Below are 22,443 nucleotides of genomic sequence, written 5' to 3'. Positions count from 1 at the left end.
GGAGGAAAAAAGGATTTGTGCGAATTGATTCACGGAACTTGATCTGTCTTTTCAGTATTTTCCGTTTTCATGTATTTCATTTGGAGGTCTGACGGCTCTTAGCGATATATGTTGTAGATTTTTTTTCACGATTTTTCTGCCGCCGTTGCATTTAGCATGCGTGCAGCATGTGGTTTCACACAGCAGTTATGGCATAAACGGTAGACCATGCATTGCAGATCAGAAAATAAACTGCCACAGACCGCAGTGATGAATCCCCAATTCTCAAGTCAAATTCAAGCTGTTATCATCTTTCATTTCCTGTTCAATTTTTTTTGTGGTGGGCTCTAATTCGGTAACTAATGGGGAGAAAATTCCAACTGACATTAACCATATTCAGGCGATACACATTACCCGATGCAGCCGAGTACACAAACATTTGATTTTTATTAAATGCACACGGTCCGAAAAATCGCACGCGAATTTTGCGTTGATCGCAGCACGCCGCGCGGATAAAATCAAGGTACATCTACGCACAGTGTACGAACTCCGTTTAACGGATGAAATCAGTCTACAACCATGCCACAACTTGACGTTGTTTTGGAGTCTATTTTCCTGGATTATTTCGTCCATCTTGGTGTATGAAAGTTTTTAACCCACCGTTCCCGTAGCTAGATAAGGACACATAGAATACATAGACATGAAATTGACTTCTTCAATAAGGTAAAATGAGAGTAAAATAATTTTCGTTTTGAGTCGTATTACACAAAGGTCTAAGACCCTGGACGTCAGTCATAATGCAATGAAGATGTCCAACCTGGGCTAGTCTGAACACAGACTGGGACCTGGATAGCCCCATAAATGTGGCCAATTTACTGGACTACCTCTGTAAATAAAGGCCACACTTGGAACATGCACCTGAAAATGTAGAATTTTGTCAAATTTTGATTTTCATATTTGGACTATGTTTGTAGTATATTTACGCTTTAGAAGCATACTCACCCTCTTTATAGCCATAGAGAAGTAGTCACAACTGCATTTTTCAGACGTCTATTTTTTGTGTTATTTCCAGGTTTGTTTGCACACGTTTGCCTATCTAAATTCCAACATGAAATTACACGAAATATAGATGCCTGAAAAATGCAGGACTACTTTTCTTTCGCTGTAAAGAGTGTGAGTATGCTTCTAAGACGTAAATTAACTACAAATATAGTCTATATTTAAAAAGCAAAACTTGACAAAGTTCTACATTTTCAGGTACGTGTTCCAAGTGTGGCCTTTATATACGGAGGTAGTCCAGTAAATTGGCCACATTTATGGGGCTAGGATTTGGAGTGCTCTGAAACTTGCAAAACTAACTCAGGCCAACTTTACTCACTCTTATTCACTATTACTCACAATTTTAGCCTGCAAATTTCTCCAAAAATTCCATTGGGCAAAGAAAAGGTCCTCAGTATTTCACCAACCAAGTATGCTGACTCAATTCAATTTTTAAAGAAGGCATTTCTTCAGTATTTTGCACATGAGAGTGAAGTCAAGTGATTTCAAAATGAGGCTAAAGACTAGACTGGTACATGTCCAACCATGGTCCAACTATTTGAAAATACTGATCTCTTCATTCATTAGTGGGGTGGTTGACTATGGAGAAATATAGAGATTAATTTCCGGTTCATGCCACATGTTTCTTTTGGCACAGTTGATTGATGAAGCTCTGAAGCGGTGTTGAACTGGTTGTTTCAGGTGCCAGTCTATTTTCTTGTACTGTTAAATTATAAGGTTTGTGGGTAACACCATGTGGAAAGAAATCTTTTCTTGGAAGAAGTAGGTTCTGAAAAGAACCGGTGTGGGCATACTGTTTCTGTCTTGTCCTTCCGTGGGTGGGTGCGTTTGTTTATGGTGTAAATTGAGGACACCCACGTGCAACATCATCAGTGAATCAAGGACAGGAACCAAATCAAGGACGACCTCGATTAAAACGTGTACAAAACCAGTGAGAGCTGTTGCGAAAAAAGTTAGGGTACAAACAAAGAAAAAGGGAAGAGGAACAAAAGAAAATCCTTGATTTACACCATATACCGGTAATTAAAAAAGCATTACAGTGGATCATTATTTTCCCAAATAAACCTTATGTGACGGAATTAGAGGGCAATGCTTGTATTGCTTTGAACAAACCTGAATGGCATACCTGCCATGCAAGGTGTATTTAAAATAAAGGTTTTAGAGGAAACCCAGGAATCGGTTCCCTTGAGTTTTAGTAGTTTTTCATTTGCATGCACTTCCCTTTATCAAGTTACCAATCTCGACCTTAAAACAAACAAATCAGATTTTAGTGGATTTTTTTTGCAATAATAAATGTTTAAAACATGACTTGCATTTTTCTTGATATTGCGGACGAGCAAGGGATTCTGGAGACCTCATTGTATCTATTTTTTGCTGAAATTGAGATACATGTACCAGTACACATCTTAGCTCAAGTTAACTCCGGGCAAGTTGTGCTGAATATCATTATAAAATATTAAAAAAAATTATTGTGATGCACCTAGTCAGTTTCTCTTTGAGGATCATTTGAAAAGTGTAACTAAAAAAAAGCTACCCCCCCCCCCCCGGGCCCCCACTTGGATCTGCCCTTGGACCTTCGGCACACCACACGCCCTCCAACTCCGGCCCCGGCAGTAACCTCTCTGGGTCTGCCCATTCATTTTACTAGTTGTAGAGAGACCATTTTTTATCACGAGAGGGCACTGTTGCTTTTGATGGCCAGTTCAGTAACCATTTTATTCGCATGAGGAGGAGCACTCTTAATTGTAAAGACCAGAGAGGCACAATTATAAGGTTGCGAGCAGGGCACTTACACAATTGTGCTTTTGATGTCCAATTTTCCATTGCAAGAGGGGCACAATTTTATTATTGCAAAAGGGGCATTTGTGCTTTTGAGAGGTAGTTTTCCATCTCGAGAAGGTGCATAATCTTGTTAATGGGAGAGAGGCACTTTTGTTGGCCTGGGATAATAGGGGAAGGGGGGGGGGGGGCAAGTGCCCCCTGCCCCCCAGTTCCATCACCTTTGGTCATGTACTGGTACAAAAGAGTTATTTCGTGTAAACTTTTGAAAACAAGAATTGCTTTTTAAACTTAACGCTTTCAGAAAATTGAACCCAGTTTAGTCTAGCAAACATAGCCGCTGAAGGGTAAGGGAGGTACATTTAAGGATCATTCATGCGGCTTTTTTTCAGACATTTGTTGAGAAAAGTGTTGAGAGGTACATGTACCTTCCTTCCACCCCATACTGCACAGCAGTACTGCAAAGTTGGCGTAACTTAAAAGCTTGCAAAAAGTGTGTGCAGGCTGGTTTGGGGAACACAATCCTAGGGGGTGTGCAAAATCATATTCAAATTGGAGGGTTCAGGACTGTTAGAGCTATCATACCCAATTTAGATGAAACTGTTTTCCTTACAAATTCAACGCGTGGCCCCAACTAATGTTTGATCAATAACAACTCCCAAGCATTAAAAAGACTTCTTTTTAACAATAAGACTAGTATTAGCAATGCACATGCTTACAAAAATGGACACTCTGCTGGACTCCCTATCAAGAGTAGTGGTCCTCTAAATGCCTTCCCAGACTGAAATTTTGTTTCAGTCAGAAATCTTACAGCCAAAGTAAAGTTAAAAAGATACATTTTGCAAAGAGTTATAATTATCAAACTCAGTTTTTCAAAGACCCAGAAGTACCTGTAACTTTGACGAGGGTCATCATTCATCCAGGTTACATAAATTACAAAACTTTAACTAAAAAGCAGAAATGAAGACATTTTTTAAGTGGTCCAAATTTGTCTTTTGCCTATAACTTGTATTCATAAATACCTAAGACAGTTTTCCAGTGTCACATGAAATTTGGACTCCTACAAATGCAGTGCTTCTTACTGTTTTAATGGTTGAACGTTCATAATCCTCAGATAGGCATGCACAATGCTAGCAGTGAGTCAGTATTTTATAGTCCTAAATTCACAACGCAATGCCCCAGGTGCATTCTGCGTGACATCGCGCAGTACGCGTGACTCGCGTGCCAATCTCCTTAAAAGGTAAGGAATTGTAGAGGGCCATTCCATATTATAGTCAGAGGGGTCTTTAATACAACAGTTGGTAAAATTGTTGAGCAAAATGGTTAGCAATGTCTAGTTTTTGACTTGTTTTGATTTTTGGACGGAAAAAGATTTTTGTTTTGACCGAAAAGGTATTTAAGAATGGGAATAAATGTGTGTTCGGTCGGTATTAAACACTCTGTTTAAGACCGGTAGGAGTCTGGATGGGTGATAATTACCCTCGGCCTCGGGTAATTATCGCCCATCCAGACTCCCACCGGTCTTAAACACAGTGTTATAATACCTCCTGAACACACATTTATTCCCTTACTCATAAATACCTAAGACAGTTTACGCATTCCTATTGGTCGAGAGCCCGTCACGTGGCCGGTCTTAAACGGATGATGAAGACATGGCTAGCTGGTCTTAAACACTTTTCCAGTGTCACAATAAAATGTGGACTCCTAAAAATCCAGTGCCTCTTATCGTTTCATTGGTTGAACGTTCACAATCCTCACGTAGGCATGCGCAACACTACCAGGGAGTCAGAATTTTATAGTTCTATCTACATTCAAAACGCAACGCGCCATGTGTGTTCTGCGCGACATCGCGCAGAACATGATACGCGCGCGTCAATCTCCATAAAAGGGTTGTTTACATCTTACTTGCCAGCTGAACACTCCATTATTTTGCAAGAGGGATGTTTCAAAAAGCATAAAGTGAATTTGTTGAACAAAATCGGGACGATTTTTTTTTACCGAAAAGGTAGTTATGAATGGGAATAAATATGTGCTCCATCGGTATTTATCACTCTGTTTAAGACCACTTAGAGTCTGGGTGCTGATAATTACCCTCGCCTCCGGCTCCGGTAATTATCAGCACCCAGACTCTAAGTGGTCTTAAACAGAGTGATAAAAACCTCCGGAGCACACATTTATTCCCTTATTTAATGTCAAAACCTTCAGAAGACCTTGGTTCCCAAAACCCTTTTAACGGCAAGCCACTAGAGTAGAAAAAGGGCAGGAAGGTGAACATGTATGTTGTGCAACATTGCGACGCCGTTTCCCCATTCCTAGAGGAAACTGTCCCATAATACAACACAAATTGTTACAAAATGTTTATCACTGCACACCTCCAATCTAATCATGAATAGGATTTTATGGGAACCAGTCCATTGAACATTTATCTCATAATTTATACATGTATTTCTACAACTTATACAGTAACAAGCCTCAAATCTTACTTGAGAAGGCTGAGTAAAATAGTATTGTCAGAGTGGAGAAACTTTTCAATTTTCTTATCCCTGCTGCTGCCTGTTTTTAGAATGGATGAAGAGAGGAGCATATGGCTGTGCCTCCCAGATAGCTTGGTGTTGCACATCTTCAGCTTCCTCTCCTCCAGTGAACTCTTGAGGTCTGCACAGGCATGCAAAGCCTGGCTACGCATCAGTAGGGATGAGCTGTTGTGGAAGGCCTTACTGTACGAGGAGTGGAAGATTGACCACTGTTTACCATTACCACCAGGTTGGTGCCAGTGACATGCCTTCATAGCCATAACCACATGCCATTTTTTTTTACATCAAAGTCAGGCCCGGCTTACCCAATAGGCACAGTAGGCACTTGTGCCTAGGGCCTATGACAAATTTGGGGGCCTATGACAAATTCGGGGGGCCTATGACAGTACTGTGCCATAAAACACATATAAGCCTACCTACACACACACCCACGCGCAGAGAAAAGTTTTTACAAAGTTTTAGGGTCTCTCTCAGAAATTTTGATTTCACGAACTGACACTGTACAGCATGACTTTGTAGGCAGTCATGTAGGCCCTACGTTTACAATTTATGTGTAAAGTCTGTCGTTCTGAAGCACGGTGCCAAACCATGGGCGTCGATAGGTTGGGGACAAGTGGGGGGGGGGGGGGGGAACATGTCGTCTCCCCCCCAACTATTTTCGTCCACGAGCCTACATTTGATTCTGTAGCTTAGAATAGTTGATTCAATGACTCCAAACTTGAAAATGATGTTTAAATGATGATCTTTTGCTAACACCTTGCCAGTAGTCAAAATTGCCTCAGATAGTACCACAGAGCGTCTAGAATCCATTTTCCCCTGGGCCCAAATAAGCGGGCCCCGAACCCAACGCCGTTACTGTTAAGGCTTCGCTCTCACATTAGTTCTGATCAAGATACACATGTATGTAGGCTACCACCCCCACGTTTGATAAGCAATTGACGCCCTTGGTGCCAACCGGCTTTTAGAGCTAGGAACTATACCAGTTTGGCCTGGCTTCATTGGTACAGTGCTAATTGTACTCTGAATTTGGTGCCGGTGCCTGTAGGGTGGAGTAGGGCCTACGGAACACTGGTGCCTAGGGCCTACGAAACACTTAATCCAGGCCTGATCAAAGTGATGGCCAAAAAAACAGGTGCTTGTCCAACGCTCTCTCCACAAGTCTGGCAGAATACATATAACCACATTTGAGTGAAATAAACTAGTATGTATGTTATCTTGTCTTTGCTGTGCACAAACAAATTACCCTAAGGAAAGAGCGCCCTCTATGGAATAAAAATATAAAAAAAGAAACCTGGGGTGAGTTGCAATACTGGAGCCTTAGCTGGCTGGCTTTACCAGTCAGATTTTAACTAATTATCGCTCTTGGACAGTCTTGGATAAAACACTGCATGTCAAGGTAATTGTATTTGTGGTAAATCCGAGTGTTGTTATATTTCACTTGACGACTCCGTCTATGCGAGAAAATCTTATCTTGACACTAGTCCCCTCTATCTAAATCAGCAATCAACTGAAAAGCCATTCTGGCAACAAATATTTCCACAGTACAAACAATCAATTTGTCTTAGTCTACGTCTGACACCATGGTGTTTGGATCTGATTTCTACCACAGCAAAAAAGTTGAGTGAATAGTTCTCTTTTAAAGCATTGTAGTAACTAAACTCAAGCATTTTAACAGAATTAAAATTTTTCTTTTTGATTATAACTCTACATGTATCAGTTATTATGCACACTGTGGAATTTTCCAAAATGTACATGTATTTCCAACACTGTGGAACTGCCCAATGGGCTGTAGAGGTTAACACACAACACCACTGACCCAATGATGAAACCAATGCGTGTTAATGTCAGGATATCCCGACTAAGATTGTCAAAATTCCATGTGATGTATATTCACCTTGTTCTACCATTTGGCATTTGTCTGTCACACCTCAATGTTCAGTAAATTACATTATGGAATTGGTGCATACTTCTGTTCTTGTAATTGCTCCACGCTGCAGGCTGTACATCCTATTTCAGTGAGTACCGTCGTTTACGCTGCCATGTTCCCTGCCTTGAGGTTCAAGTGTTGAGGGAGCACACAGACCAGGTACTGCATGTCAGCTTCTCACATAATGGCAAGCTGTTTGCTACATGTTCCAAAGATGGCACCATCAAGGTAAGTAGAGGACAATGGACAATCCTGGGTAGTGCTACTACCATATTTTACTAGAAAAGGCAAGAATTGTATTCAATTCCTTGTATTTTTGTTTTTGAATCTCAATTTTAGTTTACAAATATAAAATTACGAAAAATTGAGATCTGTTTCGAAACACATGTTGAAGATGAGGGTGCTGTTGGTAACATGGTTGACTTCTTATCACTTGTATTAACATGTAAAACGTGTTTGTCCTTTTATGAGTCTTAGAGGACGATTCTAAAGGGAATGTAAAACATTTGCTTTTGCTGCAATTTTCAGAAATAAATGGATTTGGAGAATAAGTATCGTTTCGGTTTTGCGGTAACACCATGTGGTAATAACTACTGCTTAGAAGATATTAGTTCTGAGAAGAACTTGTCCTGCTTATTATCAACTTGCTAAGTAGTTTTTGTTCTGTTTAGAACAGTCCTGCTGTAAGTTCTAAAAGAACTTGTCTTTGGTCTCAACGTTTCGACTAGCCTGCTCTACTCATCGTCAGGAGACTGACACGTTACCTACTGCCTTGCATATGAAAAGGAAGATACAACATTTGCAAACATCAAAAAAACGAAATGATCAAATTATCACGAAATGTCTTACTGGATTGTTAGGGAATGACAGTCTAAAGCATCCTGTAAAGTTGTGGCTCCTGGTGTGCTGACATTTTCGAGAAAAACTGTATTTTTCCAACGCTGGTCAGACGACTAATGGAAATTTTGATTACACACCTGTGAAGACTACAAGCCTGCTAGACTGATTCTCTTACATGTATCTTACTTTGCAAATAATTTGGTTAAAACCCCAAAGAAGAAATATTTCCGTCACCAAATAATGCAGACCAAACACAATCCTTCACAACTATGGTCAAACTTTGAAAAAAGGTTTTACCTGCCTATGTACATGTGGGTACTACTCCTGCTAGTCTCACTGTTAATGGCTCTATGTTGGACAAATCGAAAAAGATGGCTCAGTCTTTTAACCAAATTTTTGTGTCTATTGGCACTAGGTTAGCCATCTCTGGAAACTGCTTTACCATCATGCCAACAAAATGGAGTTTTGTGTTAAAACAAATGAATTGTCTTAGAATTACCAAAGCCATATCTTGCCCATGATTGAGCTGGGTCCAAGTCACATTTGCAAGGTTGTAATTGTACTTGAGTCCAACACTACTTCTTTGTGTTTGTGTCATCACTCTCAATGCTTGGTGTTTGTCCAAATTGACCAGTCCTATCAGATAAATAGTCAACGTTGTTCAGTCTACCCCCGAGAGCCAAGGAAGAACCCATCATGTACATCACTAATGAGTACACCTGACTAATACTAAACAATGAGGAGACACAAACTGTATCGTCTTTGCATGAGCAAAAAACACACGAGTGTGCAACTATGGTAGCATTGGTACTTAAATGTCCTTCAGTAACAGTATTTTTGTGTGTACCTTTTTACCACTTAGGATGTAATTATGCATGCTTTCACCTTTTAAAGAAAATTTCTAGCAATATGACAGACCTTTCCCTGGTTGGTCCCTTTACATGTAGGTTTGGAAGACTGGTCCTCCCATCTCCCTGAAGTACAACAGAGCCATGAAAGACCTGTTCCATTGGCAGTATACCCAGTTCTCACAGTTCAATGCCAGCGACACACTGCTCTTGGTATCTGGTGTCCATTTTGGACCAAACAGCACATCTGGTGAGATTGCAGTCTTCAACTTAAAAGGTCAGTCTCAGGTTTACTGAATAAAGATGAATCCAATAGAAACTTACTGGAAAAAAAAAACCTAAGAGAAGTTTGCAGACACAGCATGTGAAGTGGCTATCTCTAACAGCAAAATGGTTCTTAGAAAAAAAACCCCAGACCTGCCAGAGGTATTAGCTGGACATTCTGTTCAGTATTTAAAGGAGAAAGCATGTTGAGTGAAATGTTGGGTTTTATCTGTGTTATCTCTGGTTTGTGCCGGAACCATTTTTCATAATTTATGGATAGTGTGGAATTTTGCTTCAAATTTGTACAGTCCCAAGGACCATTACAGTTTACATCAATATACATGTAAAAAACCCATATAGTACACTTTTCTTCCATGTGTTAAAATTGAACCACGTATGAAATTAAATAAACAGACTGAACAGACTGAATTTGATAAAGATGATCAACGTATATACACGACGCAAACTGCAAATACATATTAAAATCCATACCCTCATAAACCAATGAAATCCAATTACCAAAACACACAGAAATTAAAACCATTTGAAGCTATATTACAGTGGTCTGGCATGCTAACTTGTATGGATACCAATACAGACTCAAAGACCGCGACCATGTATGTTGAATTACACTTGAGGGTGCTAACATTCAATATGGCATTGCCAATGGATGCGAGATTTATTTGGCAATCCAGTGAAAATGATGACAAAGATATGATCTCCTTTTTTCTTCTGGCAAAATTTGGACCCGCAATGTGTGATCCAGATAATGTAGAAATATCTAGACAATTTCACTGACATTCAGGGTCTTGGTAAATTCAGGTTTGACATAAAGGCAATTCATCAGCTAACCGCTGCCAGAAAAGATAGTCTGCCCCAACAGAACTGTTGGTAAATGGTCTGTGCATCCTCCTCAGCAGCCGATTTCTCGAAAAAGTGCCATGTGTAAGACTTACGCAATAAATTTGTTGCGCAGCTGTGCAATAAACTTACAATGGATTTCACAAAACTTGGCGTAGCTGCGCAACCTTTTAAATAATTTAAACATCTTGGACGAGGATAAAAACAGCATTTACGACGGCTGTTTGTGTGTGAATTTGTTCATTTGCAAAACAGTTGTTGGATAACCTTAGCCCGCCATTTTGAAAATTATTTTGTCTGACTTTCTTCAGAGTCGTTCGGAAACTCTAAAAATTTTGTTACGAGTAAAATAGAAAAATGCAAAAAAATAGTTAGTGGCCTGACGTTTCGACCCTAGCAGAGTCTTTCTCGAAGGCTAAATGACAAGACTATGAAGTCTTGTCATTTAGCCTTCGAGAAAGACTCTGCTAGGGTCGAAACGTCAGGCCACTAACTATTTTTTTGCATTTATACCATAGGTCATTTTGGTTGGTAAGCAGTTTGCAACAGCTAATTCTATTTTTCGAGTAAAGTAGAAATGCATTTATTTCAAACATAAAGTTGTACATGTAAGTGTCTTGTATCAACCTTGATAAGTTGTGCAATAACAGGCTCCACGACAGTCCCGATTTGCTGGTAAAATGTGTCATTTTTAGTTGCTACGCTACAACTTACGCCACCTAAAATGATTGCGCAAGTTACGCCATAATTTATTGTGCAAGTCGCTGACTTACGCACTATCCGACTTTCGTGAAAAACAAAAAGTCCAAACAAAAGAGGGACAATAGGGGGTTCCCGTTTGCAGGCTATACACACTGGGATGTGTGGGGGAGGGGATAGGGGTTGGAGTAGGGGCTTGGGTGGGGTGTAGGGGTGGGTGGGGACGGGTAGAGGGGGGTGGGTGTAGGGGTTGGGTTGGGTGGGGGAGGGGGCGGGATATAGGAATTGGAGTAGGGGTTGGGGCGGGGTGGGGATGTATGGGTGGGGTGGGGATGTATGGGTGGGTATGGGTAGGAGGAGAATGGGGTGGGTGGTGATAGGGGGTTGGGGTAGGGGAAGGGGTAGGAAGATAGGGATTGGAGTTGGGGTGGGGTGGGGATGTGTAGGTGGTGGGGTGGGGATGGGTGGGGAGGATGGGGTGGGTGTGGATAGGGGGCGGGGAGGGGGATGGGGTAAGGTTTGGGGGTGTGGTGATAGTGTTGTGGCTACATGAATATAACCATTCTTGTTCCTCATTTGTGGGGACTACACACAAGTTCTCCCACGGTAATATGGGGACCAAAGACACTGGGGGTGCTGCAAAAAGTCCCCACAACTAGGTCCTAATTACCCTAACAATGGAAAACTTTCCCATAACTCGGTGACGGCTATCCCACGTACACATGCATTTGTAAGGACATTTGTTGACTTTTTTGTTGGCATTTAAAAACTTACCCCTATACCTTGGCACATCAACCAGAATCCTGATCCCCATCATGCCCATCCCCAACCCTACCTTCAGCCTCCCTTCCTGCCTCCCTAACAGCAAGCCGTGGCGGCTTCGCTGTTCTAGTTTTGTTATAATAATTGCATTCTGTCAGATCAAGCTTTAGTCTGGAAGTTAAATTTCAATAATAAGTTCAATGTGGTTTAAATATAAATAAACCTACCCCTCCCCCCAAAAAAACTAATTCTATTAGAAATATACCCAAAGCCACAGACCTTATTTGAGAGGAAGCCATTTTTGATCGTGTTCCCTGAAATATATTTACACATACATGATTTGTCGCACAATAAGGTTGTGCATTTTTAAACGCAAAAATCAATAACACGTTTACATTTATGCAACAAATTTGTGCGACTTATCACCCCATTTAAAAAAAAAAATGCGATTTGATTTTATAGTGCGATAAAATTTTTGCATACGTATATGTATGTATGTATGTCGCAAGTGCCTGAACTGATTGGTTATACAAAATAAAAAGGACGCAAAAATAATTACTGAGGTGCAGAAATAGTGTCAATTGTACGTCACATCTAACAAAGACTACAAAGACATTGAAAGAATGGACAACATACATGTATGGGAGGAAATGGCCATGTTTGGATATCTTTGAGCGCTAATTTCAAGCATCACTCAACATATCGCGTATTTGTTCGTTTACGTACGTGTGCAATCGACATAGCCACACGACATAGACGTACGTTAGGACAAAATCAGGTATGTGTATAAAAAAAAGGCCTTGTAAACTGTTGAATGGGATGGTGCCAGACTTTTTAGCGTTCCAAGCCTAACCTCCTCCTCTCCTATAGCTTTTGTACAGGCTGGTGGCCAACTCCCAGAACCCCTATGGATTAAACCACATAACTGTCAAAACCTGTTGAAGGGGCTTGATAGATATAGATAGATTTGAATGTTGCAACAAATTTGCCTTCTAATAGAGGGCAATGCATTTGTTTTGCTGGGACATGCATGAGCGAACCTTTTGTGTCTTCATTGTTATTGCATTAATGTAAATCAATCATTGCGAGGCACTCAGTGCCAGTGTTGTAGTCGAGGCCACAACCTCCGAGGCCGAGGCCAAGGCCGAGGCCACAACTTCCGAGGCCAAGGCCGAGGCCGAGGCCACAACCGCGAGGCCAAGGCCAAGGCCGAGGCCACCACCTCCGAGGCCAAGGCCGAGGTCGAGGCCAGCTATCAAAACACGTAATAAAATATAAATCACTAAAACAAGGCTAAGATTATGTTGGAGTTTTAACATCTTTTTAGTTGAATTCACTGAGTTTTGGAGTGCCTGGCTTACAAATTTACAGCTTGCAATGGGTTTCCTCTTGTAGGGAGTCCGGCGAATTTTATTTTTTAAAGAAAGAAATCTCAAGTTTTGTATCACTGAAAAGCAAATTACACAACAAAATCAATGGCATTTGAATCAGGCTCACAGGTGTTTGCCCTTTGAAGATTTTGGCCAAATTTTGAGTTTCTATTCTGTAAGATTTACATTATTTACTTTTAGCATGTTTTATATTTTCAAAACCTATCAAAATGCTTAATATCATAGGAATCCCCATTAAATAAACAACAACTTGATTTTTGAATCAGGTTTTTACCACTCATAACCAAAAAGTTACGATCCCCCCCCCTCGACCTTCGCACTGTCCAGGCGCGCGCCGAGCAAACACCACGATGCGACCAGACAATGCCAGACGGCCCGCCGTTACGCACGGGCAAAGCATAGTTCCAATCCCGCTCCACACAACGGGATAAGTGTCCACGCATTATCACTGTTAATACCGCGGTACCAGACAAAGTCTGGCAATGGCCAATCCCGCTCAAAACAACACGACAACACGGAACATGCGTGCATGATATCACTCAGTTCATCAAAATGACCATGAATTCTCGGATCATCCGATTTGAATCCAATGGCTTCGAAGAATTTTAAGATCATGGCAAGAGGTAGGGAGTCCAGAGGTTTTGGCCGTATATCTGTAACCACGCAAAATTAGTCAATTTCAAACCGTGCTTATACATGTAATAAGTATCAACATGGCTCTAAAAATACAAAAAAGTATCCTGGTACCACGAGGAATACTGACTCCTATTATTAAAACATTCATTCAGAACTTTGCATTCATTTGGATGGAAAAACGAATTCTGAAATCGCGCTTTCCATATCGACCATTTGCGCCAAACATTACCGTGTGAGCCGGAACTTTCATTTAAATCACCGTGTAAAAATAAAATCTACTTGATAAATCTTAACTGTTTTTATCATATCTTTATGAAAAAAATATGGTACGGACTAGTACACTCGATCGTACCCAGAAAGTTCAGACTTTTACTGAAACAGTGGCCTATAAAAAGAAATGATTAAAGGAAACATGCAGTCCAAAATTTTCATAACGTATTTTTTTTTATATATACATTCCTTTATGTGTATTAAATGTGAATTAAAAGCAGAACTGGTTCTGGTGTACGTTTAGTGTGGTAATTTACCGTCCAAAATTGAACCCCCCCTTTTTGATTTTCGCGGCAACTCCAAATGAGGGCGCTGTTCATGACGTAAACAAAGGCAGAGAAATCCAGGGCCCGTAAATGACGTCTGGGTACGAGACGGATTAGCGAAGCTACTGTACTGTGTGTATGTGCAGCCGCCGCGTACCCGTACGTGGCATTATATGCACACGTACGAATGTGTCTACATGTGTACATGCACATGTGGACGTGCCACGGTGCCACCGTTGTCGAATGAAAACAACGACGACCGTCATGACCGTGAAAGTTTCGAAGACTCTTTCTCTTCTTTCCTTAGCGAATCCGATGAAAATGGTACAGATTCGTCCAATTCGAATCAGAGTTCTAATGATTCAGACACTGACTCGATGTTTTTTTAGGGGCATGCCCAAGTTGCTGTACAGACCAGCATCAAAGCACAACGGCTCAAAGACAAAGTGCAGCGCAGAGGGCCGCGAACTCACTGGGCCCGGACCACTTGCTCTGGTATTTACGTTCACTTTGGCTCTCCAAATGCTCCGATATTTCGGATTTACTGGAAACAAATGAAGGCTTACTCCATCCTTGGTAGTTTTGCTACACCCAGCAGCCACACATCTTGTCAGCATGGCCGAAAATCGGGTGTTATTTCTCCTCGATTCCGAACGAAACACCAGAAAAACTTTCAGTGCCGCAATGGATATGTACATGTATTATGATGCACGCCGCAATGCCGGTGCCCCCCGCAGCGCGGCAAGTCTCTGCCATGATTTGCGTCATACCCCTTGCGAAGTTTTATGTTAATGAAGCTTCCCTTTGTGGGGCGGAGTAGTTTGACCAAACATGTTCACAAATTATTTTCCCCCATTTATCCCAGAAAATAAACACCGCCATACACAAAATATTGTTAAGAACATCATCCTTTATTGATTTAAGCAAAAAAAATGCAATCAAAATTTTATTTCATGTTCCCTTTAAGCTTGCCGCACCTTGCCGCAAATCATTTTTAAAGGTCGGGGTACAGAGGCGAAACGAGAAAATTTTGTACAACACTGCAACCAGACTAGTCTACTACCACATGTTATTGTACGCGGATGGGATTGGTGCCAGACTTATGTAGTCTGGCACGCGGTAACAGTTATAACGCTTGCATGCACGTGGAAAGCTGAAGCGCAGGATAGGCGAAGATGCTACGTACGTGAGTACGTTCAATGCAACCATTTCCAGTTCATACATTGTATATGCGTTCGTTTCACGGAACCCACTGCGGCAAAATCTCGAGGGTTTGATACGGTACAAATTAAAATTAATTAGAATAGAAAAGACATCAAAATGGGCGGCCTCGAGCCGGCCTCGACCGATTCGCCGAGGCCAGAAGGCTCCGAGGCCGAGACTCCGAGGCCAAGGCCGAGGCCGAGGCCATGAAAATCGACCTCGAGGCCGGCCTCGAGACCTCCAACACTGCTCAGTGCTACTTAAACCCACCATATCTATTGCTGTCAGTGGAATTGAATAGGCTAAGCCTTTGTGACCCCATATCTAATTTCTTTCTAGTAGGCATCAAGATGGTTCTTAAACAGGTTTGTTGAGGCTGCATTCACCACGTGATGGGAGGTTGTTCCATTCAGAAATAACTCGGATGGAAAAGAAGTTTTTTCTGCAGTTCAACCCTTTCTTCAATCCTGGTTTGTAGAGCTTTAGGTTGTAACCTCTGACTTGGAATGGGTTTTCGTGTCTCTGGAAGAGCTTGCTCTCCTCAATGCCTTCCAAGCCGTTTAGGATCCTATACACCTCGGTCAAGTCACCTTGTTGTCTTCTTGCTTCCAAACTGTACAGGTCCAACTCCAATAATCTCTCAGTATAAGTTTTGTTTTTCAAGCTTGGAATGATCTTGGTTGCCCTGCACTGTACCTTTTCTAACACCGTCACATCTTTCTTGAGACTGGGGCTCTATGCTTGGATACAATATTCAAGGTGTGGACGGATGTATGTCTTGTAGAGGGTGGTGAAGCATTTTTTGTCGTAGTGTGTGAATGTCCTTTTGATTATTCTTAAATTAGCCATTGCCTTACTTGCTGCTGTTGCACACTGCTTGGTGTTCTTACAGTCCTCTGTTATATAGACTCCTAGATCTTTCTCTTCACTGTCAAGAGGTATCTGTTCATTGCCCAGGTGATTAGATGTTCTTTTGTTGGTATTACCCATGAGCATAAGCTTGTATTTACTTGCATTAAACCTCAGCAACCAGGTTTTGGACCACTTCTGAAGTGCGTTGAGATCTTCTGGGAGCGAGTGCTTTTCTTCTTCATCAACCATGTGCCTGTACAGTTTGGTGTCATCTGCAAACATTTTTACGTTTGATTTCACATTTTCTGGCAGATCATTTATGTACAACACGAACAGGATGGGGCCCAGGACAGAGCCCTGGGGCACTCCACTTGCCACGCTGGTCCAGTCTGATTCCGCATCGCCCACAGATACCTTTTGCACTCTTCCTGTCAGAAAATCCTGGATCCATGTCCAAACTTTGCCCTTCACTCCGTAAGCTTGTAACTTGGACAACATCCTTCTGTGCGGGACAGAGTCAAAGGCTTTGGAGTAGTCAAGATAGATAATGTCCACTCCGCCCCCTTCATCTAACATACTGGTGACTTCTTTGAATGTTTCAAGCAGATTGGTAAGGCATGATCTTCCCTTCATGAAGCCGTGTTGATCTTTGGTTAACAAATCCAGACCTTCCACATGACTAAGGACCCACTGCTCCACTACGGCTTCCATCATTTTACATGGCACTGAGGTTAAACTCTTAGGCATATAATTTCCGGGGCTCTTCTTGGTACCTTTCTTATAAATGGGAACAACTCTTGCATGTCAAAGTCAAAGCATGGTACAATGTACATGTACCTACAATTGACAAAATTGCCACAGCCTGTCAATTGTACCAACATTAGACCAATTTTCAAAACTGTTACAAACTGTTATTTGATAGGGACAGAAAGGGTATCTCCCTCCATGATGTTAATGTCAACATCTGATTTATTAATGTTTTAATCCAATGATATTGTCATCTGTGAATTGTAGAAATAGAATCATGAATATTAATATAAAAAAAAGAATATTTAGAACTAGTCTTCTCACAAGACGTTTTTTAGCTGACATGTGCATTCTAATTAAATATTACAGATTTGCTACGGGAAAAGGGGAGTCATTTTACCCCTCAGCCGAGAGGCTCGAGGGGTATTGTCATCGCCTAGGGCGTCCGTCCGTCCGGATGTGTGTGTGTCCGTCCGTCCGTCCGGGCAGCTTAGTTTCCGGATGATAACTTGAGTTAGAAATGTTGTTTGGGGTTGTAACTTCGGTAGGGGGTTGCCCTTGGGAGTAGGCAAGTTGGGATTGGTTTTGAGGTCAAAAGGTCAAAGGTCAAGGTCACCGTGGTGAGTTAAATGTAAATGGTTTCCGGATGATAACTTGAGTTAGAAATGAGATTTTGGTGTCTAACTTTGGAAGAGGGTTGCCCTTGGGAGAAGGCAAGTTGGGATTGGTTTTGGGGTCAAAAGGTCAAAGGTCAAGGTCAGCATGGTGAGATAAAGGTAAATGGTTTCCGGATGATAACTTGAGTTAGAAATGAGATTTTGGTGTCTAACTTTGATAGGGGGTTGCCCTTGGGAGTAGGCAAGTTGGGATTGGTTTTGGGGTCAAAAGGTCAAAGGTCAAGGTCACCCTGGTGAGTTAAATGTAAATGGTTTCAGGATGATAACTTGAGTTAGAAATGAGATTTTGGTGTCTAACTTTGGTAGAGGGTTGCCCTTGGGAGTAGGCAAGTTGGGATTGGTTTTGGGGTCAAAAGGTCAAAGGTCAAGGTCACCATTGTGAGTTAAAAGTAAATGGTTTCCGGATGATAACTTGAGTTAGAAATGAGATTTTGGTGTCTAACTTTGGAAGAGGGTTCCCCTTGGGAGAAGGCAAGTTGGGATTGGTTTTGGGGTCAAAAGGTCAAAGGTCAAGGTCAGCATGGTGAGATAAAGGTAAATGGTTTCCGGATGATAACTTGAGTTAGAAATGAGATTTTGGTGTCTAACTTTGATAGGGGGTTGCCCTTGGGAGTAGGCAAGTTGGGATTGGTTTTGGGGTCAAAAGGTCAAAGGTCAAGGTCACCGTGGTGAGTTAAATGTAAATGGTTTCAGGATGATAACTTGAGTTAGAAATGAGATTTTGGTGTCTAACTTTGGTAGAGGGTTGCCCTTGGGAGTAGGCAAGTTGGGATTGGTTTGGGGTCAAAAGGTCAAAGGTCAAGGTCAGCATGGTGAGATAAAGGTAAATGGTTTCCGGATGATAACTTGAGTTAGAAATGAGATTTTGGTGTCTAACTTTGATAGGGGGTTGCCCTTGGGAGTAGGCAAGTTGGGATTGGTTTTGGGGTCAAAAGGTCAAAGGTCAAGGTCACCGTGGTGAGTTAAATGTAAATGGTTTCAGGATGATAACTTGAGTTAGAAATGAGATTTTGGTGTCTAACTTTGGTAGAGGGTTGCCCTTGGGAGTAGGCAAGTTGGGATTGGTTTTGGGGTCAAAAGGTCAAAGGTCAAGGTCACCATTGTGAGTTAAAGGTAAATGGTTTCCGGATGATAACTTGAGTTAGAAATGAGATTTTGGTGTCTAACTTTGGAAGACGGTTCCCCTTGGGAGAAGGCAAGTTGGGATTGGTTTTGGGGTCAAAAGGTCAAAGGTCAAGGTCAGCATGGTGAGTTAAAGGTAAATGGTTTCCGGATGATAACTTGAGTTAGAAATGAGATTTTGGTGTCTGACTGAGGTAGGGGTTTGCCCTTGTGTACAGGCAAGTTGGGATTGGTTTTGGGGTCAAAAGGTCAAAGGTCAAGGTCACCGTGGTGAGTTCAATGTAAATGGTTCCGAATGATAACTTGAGTTAGAAATGAAATGTTGGTGTCTAACTTCGGTAGGGGGTTTCCCATTGGTACAGGCATGTTGGGACTGGTTCTGGGGTCAAAGGCCAAAGGTCAAGGTCACCACGTTGAGTTAAAGGTTAATGGTTTCCGGATGATAACTTGACTCTGGCTGAGGGGTTTCAACAGCAACGCTGTTATTTTCATAACCAACTTTCTCAATCTAACAATCATTGTTTTGTTGTCATGTGATACTTAAAAGTCAGGGTTTTCTCAGGTTTACAAAATCAAGAATATGAATCACAACAATCACCTTGATATTTTCACAGTGATATTTAAAGAGTTACTCTAAAGAGTGATATTTAAAGAGTTACTGAAGAGTTACAAAATTTACATCTAAAATGCAAAATACGCATTTTCAATTTGATTTTTAATGTACACAAATCTGTAGTATCTTTGTGTGAGCATTAGGCGCCCTCAGGGGCACGTTTGAATGTCCCTCCGATGTGGTCTCTTCCAATTTTCACTTTGCATGGGGAACTTGTGCACAGAGTCCATGTGACTTACATGTAAGTTTATCTCTAACATGATCATTGTCGTTATGAGAATAATCAGTTGTTTTCCTGGTTTTTGTTGTTAAATAACACCTTGAAAGTGGTTAAGATACCGAAAGCAGAGTGTTCATTAATTCACTTGTGACCAGTGTTAATTTTGAGTGACAACAATTGAATAGTGTGTGCAGTACCGGTGGGGAGGGGGAGGGGTAGGCAAATGGTCATCGTTGATGATAGAACCATGTGATTTTTGAGTTTATGAGATCTTTCAGAACTGTGAATTCATTGAATGTAGTTCTGATTAAAGGTAGAGTATATCATTTGTCATTGTGCACTTTTTCCCTATAAAGCAACAAAAGTGCTAACAAATCTAAAGAAAGGTGCTTAACAACTAACCCGATGAACTTTTAGCTCAGTGAATGCTGTATATTCCGAGGAAACAATATTTTAGGATCTCGATTTCAATTCAAAAGTTGCCGAGTCGTGTTTTGAATGGCGCCCGTATCAGCATCCGGGACACGTCTTTATTCAGCAGATGTCACGCACTGAACCGATGATCTACAATGTATAGCAACCTCACGCGCTTGTGCGTCGTGTCAACGCTTGCGTACACCGAATTAAAAACAAACTACAAACAGAAATTTTCCATAAATGTGTCATTAGATGCATCTTTGGAAATTACCTTAATGTATTGTTTTCTTCAAAATGACAGCATGCCAGAAAGAATAGTTTCACAGTGTCATTACTATCTTTAAACCAAGTATGCTTTTCAACAATAATTTTGTCAGTTTCTTTTGGATACTCTTCCTTTAAATGAGTAGAAACCTTATTCTCCAAGGACAGTGGGGTCTGTTTCCCTTGCTCTATGGACTAATGAAGATGCCCACCAGGCAACCATCTTCAATCTTAGTTTTTTCCACACAGGATTTGTATAAAACATGACAATGATACCGCCCTATTGTGACGATGTCTTGTAATCCTAATTCTGAGATCTTGGTATTAAGCTTTTGGTGCTTTATGGATAATCCTGACAAGGCCTGCATACGTACATTGTACTAACATGGAGCTAGCTACCTGTAGAGTTTCAGTACCTGTGATGATGAATCACAGTATACCTCCCCACCTCCCTCCCGCTCCTGCAATGCACCAAACTGCATAGCAGGTTTTATCACCTACAAAATTCAGGTCAAAATTAGGCTTGCGCGGTTCCGGCGGTTCCCCGGTTCTAACCGGTTCCAATATGGGAACCGGAACTGCGAGTCCAATATTTTCAAGAACCGGGTACCCGATATCGTCAGTTCCGGGCCCAAAAGAATCAGTACCAGATTAAATTATCTATTTTCTGTGCACAAAATCCAAAGCCGAGAATCGGCTCCACAGGAAATGACATTCACTGTGAGGACAAAAGAGGTCTGAACAAAAGAGGTCCACATAAACCAGGTAGCAGTGACGTTGTGCGGACTTGCCCACGTCCACACAATGTTCTTCCTCTCTGGAAAACAGGTTTAGAGGTTTATTTGTGGCAAAATGAAGAGAAACTCTAAAGGGAATCATAGGAAAACAAGTTATGTGTGTTTACAAACACAAATGCCCCACAACCGTGACTGTTCCCATGACATAACACCACTCTTTTAACATGAACTTGCATGTACATGTAGTTGGGTCACATGGAACGTTCATTGACATCATTAGTTTTTTCTGTAGGTTTTATATGAATTAATCCCTATTATCTCAGAATAAATACAAGATTTCTATTGTTTTAGCCACTGTGACCTTGACCCTTGACCTTTCAGCCCCAACTGTTATAGGCTTTTTAGGATTACCAAGAACAATCCACAAACCAAATTTGAAGTTCACATGTAAAGTATTTCTCAAGTTATCGCGCGGACAACATTTCTTTTGTTTTAGCCACTGTGACCTTGACCCTTGACCTTTCAGCCCCAACTGTTATAGGCTTTTTAGGATTACCAAGAACAATCCACAAACCAAATTTGAAGTTCACTTGTAAAGTATTTCTCAAGTAATCACGCTGAAAAAAATTCTTTTGTTTTAGCCACTGTGACCTTGACCCTTGACCTTTCGGCCCCAAATGCTAAAGGCTTCTTAGGAATTACCAAGAACAATCCACAAACCAAATTTGAAGTTGACCCACAAATCATGAAATCCAGGATTTTGAGCATGACGGATTATCGTGTTTCAGTGTTGGAGTACTCGTACATGTACTTGCACTCGTACTCGAATGTCAAAGTACTCGTACTCGATACGACGGTACTCGTACTCAAGCAGCAAAGTACTGGTACTCGTACTCGCATATGTCGAAATTGTACCCGATCATCAAAGTACTCGTACTCAAATAACAGTACTCCATAAAACAAAGTACCCGTACTCGAATAGCGGTACTCGATAAAAAAATGGTATCACTTACGTTACCATGGCCTTTTTTTTCGATACTTTCAGTTTCAAATGGTCGATTGCGAAGAAATCGAAATTTTCTCTACTCTACGCACGTCTGGACAAACACAATTAATAGCTAGCCATGGCCGGGTATGCAAGGTCTGACTGGGCCCGGGCCAATTACGCACAATGACCCATTTGCTGTATGTGGGCACAATGACCAATCATTGTACACACAGTGTGCCGCAAGGTGTTCCTCAAATGGTTGTACAATTATCTTGGGTGATTGGGGCAAAGCCGTTTGCTGAACCTCGGATTCGGTCCTATAATACGGGTCCAGCCCCATTGCCAATCTGCATGACTGGAGAAAGAGACACAGCCGAAGCCGAGGTTTGAAAAACGGCCCCTAGTCTGGTTACGGCAGCAGGTCCACAGTGGCCTAGCCTTAAACAGATGGGAAGCAGACTGAATGCGTAGACACCACGAAAACACGA

General features: G+C 41.5%; 1 pseudogene; it reads left to right on the top strand.

The window, feature by feature from the left end:
- LOC119720153 overlaps positions 1–22,443 on the top strand; it is a 43,903-nt pseudogene that overhangs the window by 8,745 nt on the left and 12,715 nt on the right.

This window comes from Patiria miniata, unplaced genomic scaffold (genome assembly GCF_015706575.1).
Source record: "Patiria miniata isolate m_02_andy unplaced genomic scaffold, ASM1570657v1 HiC_scaffold_9, whole genome shotgun sequence".
In the NCBI taxonomy this organism is placed as follows: Eukaryota; Metazoa; Echinodermata; class Asteroidea; order Valvatida; family Asterinidae; genus Patiria; species Patiria miniata.
The sequence above is the reverse complement of the archived record's forward strand: the minus strand, read 5'-3'. Positions and strand labels throughout refer to the sequence as shown.